The sequence below is a fragment of the Crinia signifera genome, chromosome 4 (assembly GCF_055691185.1).
Source record: "Crinia signifera chromosome 4, ASM5569118v1, whole genome shotgun sequence".
Classification (NCBI taxonomy): domain Eukaryota; kingdom Metazoa; phylum Chordata; class Amphibia; order Anura; family Myobatrachidae; genus Crinia; species Crinia signifera.
Genome location: NC_139220.1, coordinates 158188435 through 158196827, shown reverse-complemented (window position 1 = coordinate 158196827; position 8393 = coordinate 158188435).

The following is an 8393-nucleotide window of genomic DNA, read 5'->3' as shown; positions in this document are numbered from 1 at the left end:
ATAAGATCGGGTCCCATCGCAGCACATCTCATCTCATTGCATACCATCTTAAGCCTTATGGTATGCAGGGTGCCGGACGGCTCCCCGACAGTCGGGACTCTGACAGTCATTCCTCCGACGTCGGAATCCCGACTGCTCCCTCGTGGGGGTCCACGACCCCCATAGAGGGAGAATAAAATAGGTGGCGAGCGCAGCTCGCCACCGTGCCCGCAGCGTGGCGAGCGCAGCGTGGCGAGTGCAGCGTGGCGAGCACAGTGAGCCCGCAAGGGGCTTCATTGTGCTCCCCACGCTGTGCAGTCGGGATTCCAACGTCTGACTAATGACTGTCGGAATCCCGACTGTCGGGCTACTATACCACACCTGGTATGCAATGAGATGGGATGAGATGGGAGCCGTGATAGTACACAAGTACCTATATATATATATATATATATATATATATATATATATATACTGTATATATAGTGTCCTTGAGTATCCAAAACACTGCCATCTGCTGGCAGACAGTGGAACTACATCTGCAATATATATAAATGCATTATACTGTAGCATGGGCTATTCTTTAGATTAGTTTTCTCATATCCCATCCTCACAAGGGCATTCACCTTATGTCCCTATTGGCAAATGGGGGGAGGGGCCACAATTCTCTTTCTGGCATAGGGAACAAAAAGTGTTGTTGCAGCTCTAGCAGCCACACATCCAATCTAATGCAGCTACACACTAAATAGATCTGTTCAGCTGCAATTCTGATATATATATATATATTTTTTAGGACAAGTACAGCTTTATAGAGAAGTCTTTAGCTTTCTGTGCAGGGACGGATCGCTCATGAAAAGAGTTTGAATCCTAGGTATGTCATCATCATCAACTTGGAATGTAATAAAGGACTAAATAACAAAGAACTATCAAGTTAAGTTTATGAATGTAGGTATTCATGATGAAAGGGGTTAGAGGAAGATGTCAGGATATGCTGGGATTTAAAGCGGAGGGAAGCTATAGAGCACCCTACCCTGCAGTGCTCTTTGCAGTGGCAAACTCCGTAATTACGACTCGACCCTGCAGCCAGTATTGGTTTTGCAAACCAAATAACTTGTTATTGTCTTTCTTTTCTCTTTATACATTTTAACAATATATTGCTGTATATATTTGATATTACTTTTGGTGTGGTGTAACACTTTTTTCTTTTAAAATCAATATAAAACTGGCTTTGTTTATAAAATGTTGCTGATTAAATCATGTGGTAAAATCACTGAACATTTTTCTTTTGCCAAATCTAAATGTATTATATTCCAGCCATAGTTTCTTCTCCAGACATATTTTCTTCAACTAATGTATCTAAAATATTAGACCAGTCATACACAGTAATTTGTCAGATTTGAATGCTATTTAGTCATCATACATAAGCCAAATGTTATTCTATGCATATAGAGAAATGAATAGGAAAGAAGAAAAAAGACACACAGCCATGCTGATCCTGAGCGGTGATATTCTAACCCCTCGCACACATACTAGAGACACTATTTCATTTCCTTCATGCGCCAATACATTAGACTCTTGATCATATCCTCTTGAAGCAGTGAAATCATTAGATGAATTATGGATGAAGTCTTGATTAGTGCAAGTTTTAGAAAAGAGAGTTCCCAAAAGATGAATACCAGCTTCAGAAACTACTGCTGGCAATATGAATAATAGCTAGGGCTGCATTTTGTGTTGAATTGTTCAATAGCAACCATTACATTCTCCAAATTAATGCAGTTTTTATTTATTTCACTCTCTCTATCCTCTCTCTCTCTCTCTCTCTCTCTCTCTCTCTCTCTCTCTCACTCTTTCACCCCATCCCGAAAAAAAAAATGGTCCTGCTGGAATCATAACAGTCGGGAGGCATGCATTTATCTCCTACAATTGTAAATTGTACTTGGGAAAAATTGCTTGGCTGAAAATCGCTAAGTGCGTACACACTGGCCGATTTTTGCCCATTTTAGCGATTTTCCTGAGGACGGATGACTTTCCATAGCAGGACACTATGGAAAGTAGTCCACCCCGTCACTCATCCGCTGGTAATACCAGCAAATGACTGGCAAATCATCGCTGCCCCATACACAATGGGTGGCTTTTGAGCTAAGAGTGACTCAAAAGATAAAGTGTGTATGGGCCTTGTCATTTTTCTTGTATTTTCTGGAAGTGTTCTTGACAAACTGTCTAACTGCAAAATCCTGTAAATGTTCAACCTGCACTAGTAACTAATCAATGTTAGAAACTGTAATTATCTTAGCAAAATAAGCATTTCCTGTAAGGTGTTAGTTCAATGGAGGTGAGCGGAGTGAAGTGAAATGTAGCAGAAAGGTATGTATCCATATATTTCACTTTCCTTTTAACCCTATTTTAAATTCTGTTCAGTATCTTTTTCTTGTGTGTTACCATTCCAACAGATGACAGTTATAGAGCATATGAAATGCATTTTTATGTAAAAAACTTACAGTGTCCTATGGAATGAGAATGAGATTACTGTGTGCAGACTCCCCTGTGTGGGTCCCCTCCTCTCTGCAGTCCGTGTGAAGGTCTCATATGGGGGGAATGTAATAGAGTATGAGAATCAAAAAGTGAGAGTTTTTTTAGCGGCATTATCAAGACAAAATCCCCTTGCTTCTATAGTTTAATTAATTGCCAAAAATGAAGAACTCTCACAAAATCTATCACTTTCTGATTCTAATACCCTACTGTACCCCTATTCCCCGTGGTGCCCACTATGTTATGGTTACTAATCTCTACTACACACGCTGTGCCATCTTTTGGGTGACTTCTGTTTAGGCTGCAGAACCAATGCAGGACTCCAGAGATGTAAGTAATTATACATGGGTACAGGATTTACGGTGTGGGCTTCCTTGGACCCAGGGGCCCATATGCATTTAAAAAACAGACAAACTGCACCAAAATAGAATCCAAATTTAATTCAAAATAAGTATAAAATGAATGTATACATAAATAAGTATGAAATGTACACATAAATAAAACATAAATGATAAAAAATAACCTCCGTAAGAAGTAACATTAGCCAACATTTTTTGTAATGTTATGGGTCAATCAATAGCATTTTACGTAGCGATGGCCATTGGTGCATTGGCCATCGATTGTTGTCATCGATGGCAAAAGTGTAAAAAAATTGTGTAAAACTATGCAATGGGTGACCATCGATAATTTTACAGTTTGAGTGAAAACACATGGGCGGGGCTTCGTGGGTGTCGGGGGTCAGAGCTATGCTCCGTGTCCTGGCACTTTGAAGAAAAAAAAGCAAAACATCGGTTTTGCTGTGCCATCGATGTAGGGAAACCATCTGGTTCTCCCCCATCTATGGCAAAAGTATTCGACATCGGCCATAAACCATCAATGATTTCAAATCATCGATGATCGATGGCCATCCCTAATTTTAAGATATATCAGATGCCGTCCTTATAGTGCTATTTAGCTGATTAGTTGTTGCATGCAGCAAGCCCCAATAGGGGTAGTAAATTAATGGATTAATGATTATGTGTCTGTTAGTATGGTTTTGAACAGTCGATAAGGTGTCATGATGAATGGTTGTTAGTATATTCCATGCATTATATTTACCACTTTTTCATCAGCAGTTTTGGATACTGGCCTCAGTCAGATAGAGTATGATGTGCACAGGTGGCAACCCAGAGGCAATTTAGTTGTAGATACGACTCCCGGCTTGGTTAGCACTCCAATTGCCTTATCTGGATCCGCCCACATCATGGTCGCCACTGAATGGTACTGAATGTACTGGTACCAGAGAAAAAAAGACTCTTATGCATTTCTCTACCTCAAGGGGTTCCGCGGCTTCCTCAGAAAGTGTTGCTGCCATACCTCAGCTAGTTTCCAGCATACTGTATGTAATTTACACCTACATCACCTTCATTAGCAATATCCTTTTAATGATAAGAAATGTTCCCCTATAAAGGATTCCTAAAAATAATCCTTGAGCACTTGTCCTCCTGCTGCTGCTGCTGCTGCTGCTGGGGGTGACTCTTCATCACCGAAGCGGAACAAAAGCAATACTAGTAGATTCAAACAACAATTAATTATGAAGCAATTCATTGCAAATTAAGCAGTATTTGTGGACATAGTGGGAGCATGCATTGTTAATGATATTGAGTTTACAAACTAGGCAATGTTTTAAAATATATCCCTAAGAAGGCCCTTTCTGAGCAATATTTTAATATATCCTTTAGTGTATATGGGGCTTTACTACACTAGCTTTAGCAGTAACATCTACAGGTAGCAGGGGCATAGCTTCCCACTACCCATGCTAAGTACCTTCTCCAGCCTCCTCTCTCTCTCTAACTCGCTTTCTCTCTCTCTATCTCGCTTTCTCTCTCTCTCTCTCTCTCTCTCTCTATATATATATATATATATATATATATATATACGTTATACATAAGGGTAGAGGGTCCCTGCTACCTGTGCTGGCTGTGTTGTGTCCTGTGCTTTGAATGCCATGTGCTTGTCATTTACAGTATTTAGTAGCTAATTCAGGTTGGATTACGGAAGTGATCCAACCCACATTATGCCCGATGGTGACATTCTGCGCTAGCCCACTACCCGTTCTGTGGGTGTTCAGAAGGGGCCCTGCAATCACAGTACAGAATAGCTAATGCTTCTGCCTGATTAACAGGCAGAGGCATTCATGGAGGCGGATGGGGGCAGGCAGTGTTTCTGCAGCCAGCTTAGCATACATATATGATCCAAGATGATTCATGCCTTTATTGCACAATAAAGGAGATAGTGGCTGCCATCAGTGGCGCCGGAACGGGGGGGGCGAGGGGGCAGCTTGCCCCCCCCAAAATTACTGAGGCGCCAGTATGTCCGGCCCCCCCGCCTATATTAAAGAAGTATCATCCGCCCGGCCGCCTATATTTCATACCAGGCGCCGGAGATGGCTGCTGCTGCTGCTGCTGCCGCCGGGGAGATGTGCATAAGACGCGCCAGCCAATCACTGCCGGCGCATCCCCTCCATATACACTGTGATTGGCGGGCGCGTCTTCTACACATCTCCCCGGCGGCAGCAGCAGCAGCCATCCCCGGCGCCTGGTATGTAATATAGGAGGGCGGGCGGATGATAATACATAAGTAATATAGGGGCGGGCGGGCGGCTGATAATAAATCAGTTATATAGCCTGGCGGGCGGGTGGGCAGCTGATTAATCAGTAATATAGCCGGGCGGGTGGCAGGGAAGATGTGCGCCCGCCAATGCTGCTTCTCTCACCCTCCCTTCCCCAGTGACTGACACATCCAGGGGTTGTCATTTACCCCTGGATTCACACCCAAACAGGTTTATGTAATTATGTCTGATTATCATAATCAGACATAATCACATAAATCTGTTTGGGGGTGACACTGCCACTTTTTCCACTTTTTACGAGTAAATGACAACCCCTGGATTAATGTCAGTCCTGGTGTCTCTGGCCACATGTATATGCCGCTGCCCGGTGTATAATGCCCACGTGTATATGCCGCTGCCCTGTGTATAATGCCCATGCGTAAATGCCGCTGCCCTGTGTATAATGCCCATACGTAAATGCCGCTGCCTTGTGTATAATGCCCACGCATATATGCCGCTGCCCTGTGTATAATGCCCATGCATATATGCCGCTGCCAGTGTGTATAGTGCCCGGGGGTAACATATAGCAATTTAGGGGGCGCCAAAATGAGATTATATCTTGCTCCCCCCCCCAACCTAAAAACGTTCCAGCGCCTCTGGCTGCCATAATTGGTTTTAGCACAACATATATAGCAATTATTTTCTGGTTCAGCAAATAAGCAGTGTGCAGTTAGTCAGCACAAAGTTCTCTAGCTTGGGGTTGACAATGATATTTATTATGTAACATTTATGGAAATCTGACTGTATGGGTGACATGTTAGGGTCAGTATGTGAGCATGTGCAGAGCTCTTAGTTCCCACAGTAGACAACCCATGGCAGTTTGACTTCTGGGGAACCTGACATGCCAGACTACCCTGTTTTTTGTTTTATTGTGCCCTAATAGGCTAATACTGGCTGTGCTTGCTGACCTGTGTAGCTCCACAGTGCGTGTATTGCCACAGGCTGTCTTTCCCTGTTCTATATATATTGTGATATGATAATTTGGCACATCAAGCAATGTGGATCAATCTTTGCTCATGTATACTGCTCTTCCCTCAGTGGGACATTATCTTGTACATATATTTGTTAAGAATCTTCACCATTCACTTTAGTCAAGTAGACCGTATGACCTTAAAAATGACACATTTAGTAAAGCATACATGCACACTTGCATGCATGCATACATATATACATACATGTTACTCCCAAGGATAATGAAATATTTACAGTAGTCACTCAAAACAGTCTAACTATTTCTGGATACAGGGGAGATAGATATTTACAATTTCTTCACATCTTCACAAATGATTCACTATTATAATTGTTATACAGCAGGGATGGTGAGCCTTTGGCCCTCCAGCTGTTGTTGCACTACACACCCCAGCATGCCCTGCAACCGTTTAAGCATGGCCAAATAGCAAAACTGTAGTCGGGCATGCTGGGATGTGTAGTTCAACAACAGCTGGAGGACCGAAGGTTCCCCAATCCTGTTATACAGGATTATGACTGTGTTACCATAGTAGCCAATCAGATACTAGATTTCACAGTGTAATGTGGGATAGACATAAATTTCCAGTAACTGCTATGGGAGAAATCACATTTTTCATGTGCATCAGTTAACATACATATTACTAATACAAGTCAATAGGGAACTTTCAGATAAATTGACAACCACGCATTAGTCTGGCACAAAAGTACTGTACTGATCTGTCAATAGTCTAACAAAGTCAGGTGAGAACATACTTTTTATCAAAAGAAAAATACACTTAAAATATTTTTATTTTATTTAAAAAAAAAAATATTTCAGTTGTTTATCTTTTTCAAACCAAAAATGGTATGTCTTATTCTGACATCAGAATTATCCATATTTGTTTTTATTTCAGTTCAGTAAACACTACAGCATTTCATTTATAAATTAGATGACTGGAAAATTATATTTTACCATGCACAAAGAAAATTAAAATAACAGACCTTTAAAAACTAATTGACAAAATAGACTGTCAGCAAACATTAGACTCAGAAGTGGCAAGTTAGAAAAGGTTATGTCACTTTAGAATACATTAAACATTTATTATCTTGGTTTCAGGGAACAAGTTTACCAAGCTTTCACAATCATAAATTTCTAATATTTCAAGAAATTAATTAAATAAATGTCATATTGTATACAAAGTTGTTGTTTTTTTTTGTTGTTGTTAAGAACGTTATTAGTTATTAGTAATTAAAACACATATTTTAGTTAATAGGTAGAAAAAAAAGAAACTTTTCAAACTCCTCAAATAAAATACTTATTGGGATTTAAATGTTAAATATTGACACCATAGATCTAATTAAAGATTAGATTAAATACAGTGAGAATTTCATCAACAAAAAATTCCAGGCTATGTAAATAATTACATTAGAAGTATAGGTACTTATGTAGTATCTGGGCGTCCGATTTAGAAATCGGGTCGGATCGGTAGCATTGCATCGCATGCGACCAAATCGTATGCGATGCGATGGTCCCGATTTTTCCATAGGATTCAATGTTAAAATGGTCTGAGTCCATTTTAACATAGAATTCAATGGGAAAAATGGGTCCTTTTCCTTTCCCCACTATCCAAGTGGGCATGGAGTCGGGGGGTCGCGAGGGGTCACAGAATACTTTTTAAGAAATCTGCGTTCCCTCGCCACGCTTCGGGCTCGGTGGTTCGCTGCGCTCGCCACGCTTTATAAAATCAACTCTATGCCCACTTGGATAGTGGGGAAATGAACAGGACCCTGTTAACATTGAATCCTATACAAAATCGCATCGCATGCGATATCGCATGCGATATCGCATGCGATTCGATGCGATTTTGCCGAAAATCACGTCGAATCGCATCTGATTGTATGCCTTAAGGTAAGGCATACAGGGGCAGATGTATTAAGTCTTAACAAGAGATAAATGCAAGGGTGATAAGGAGAGATAAACGTCCAGCCAATCAGCTCCTTACTGACTTTTTTCAAACACAGGCTGTAACATGGCAGTTAGCAGGTGATTGACTGGACGTTTATCTCTCCTTATCACCCTTGGATTTATCTCTTGTTAAAGCTTAATACATCTGCCCCACAATCAGAAAATCGGCAGCCCAGATACTATATAAGTACCGAAGTATATACCACATATAAATAATGTATTGAATCATATTGAAGCTGTCATGGTAAACCATATATGAAGAAGTGTCTTTTTATTTAGTTTAGAATTGTGATACTCGTAAGCATGATTTTTATCAAGGAG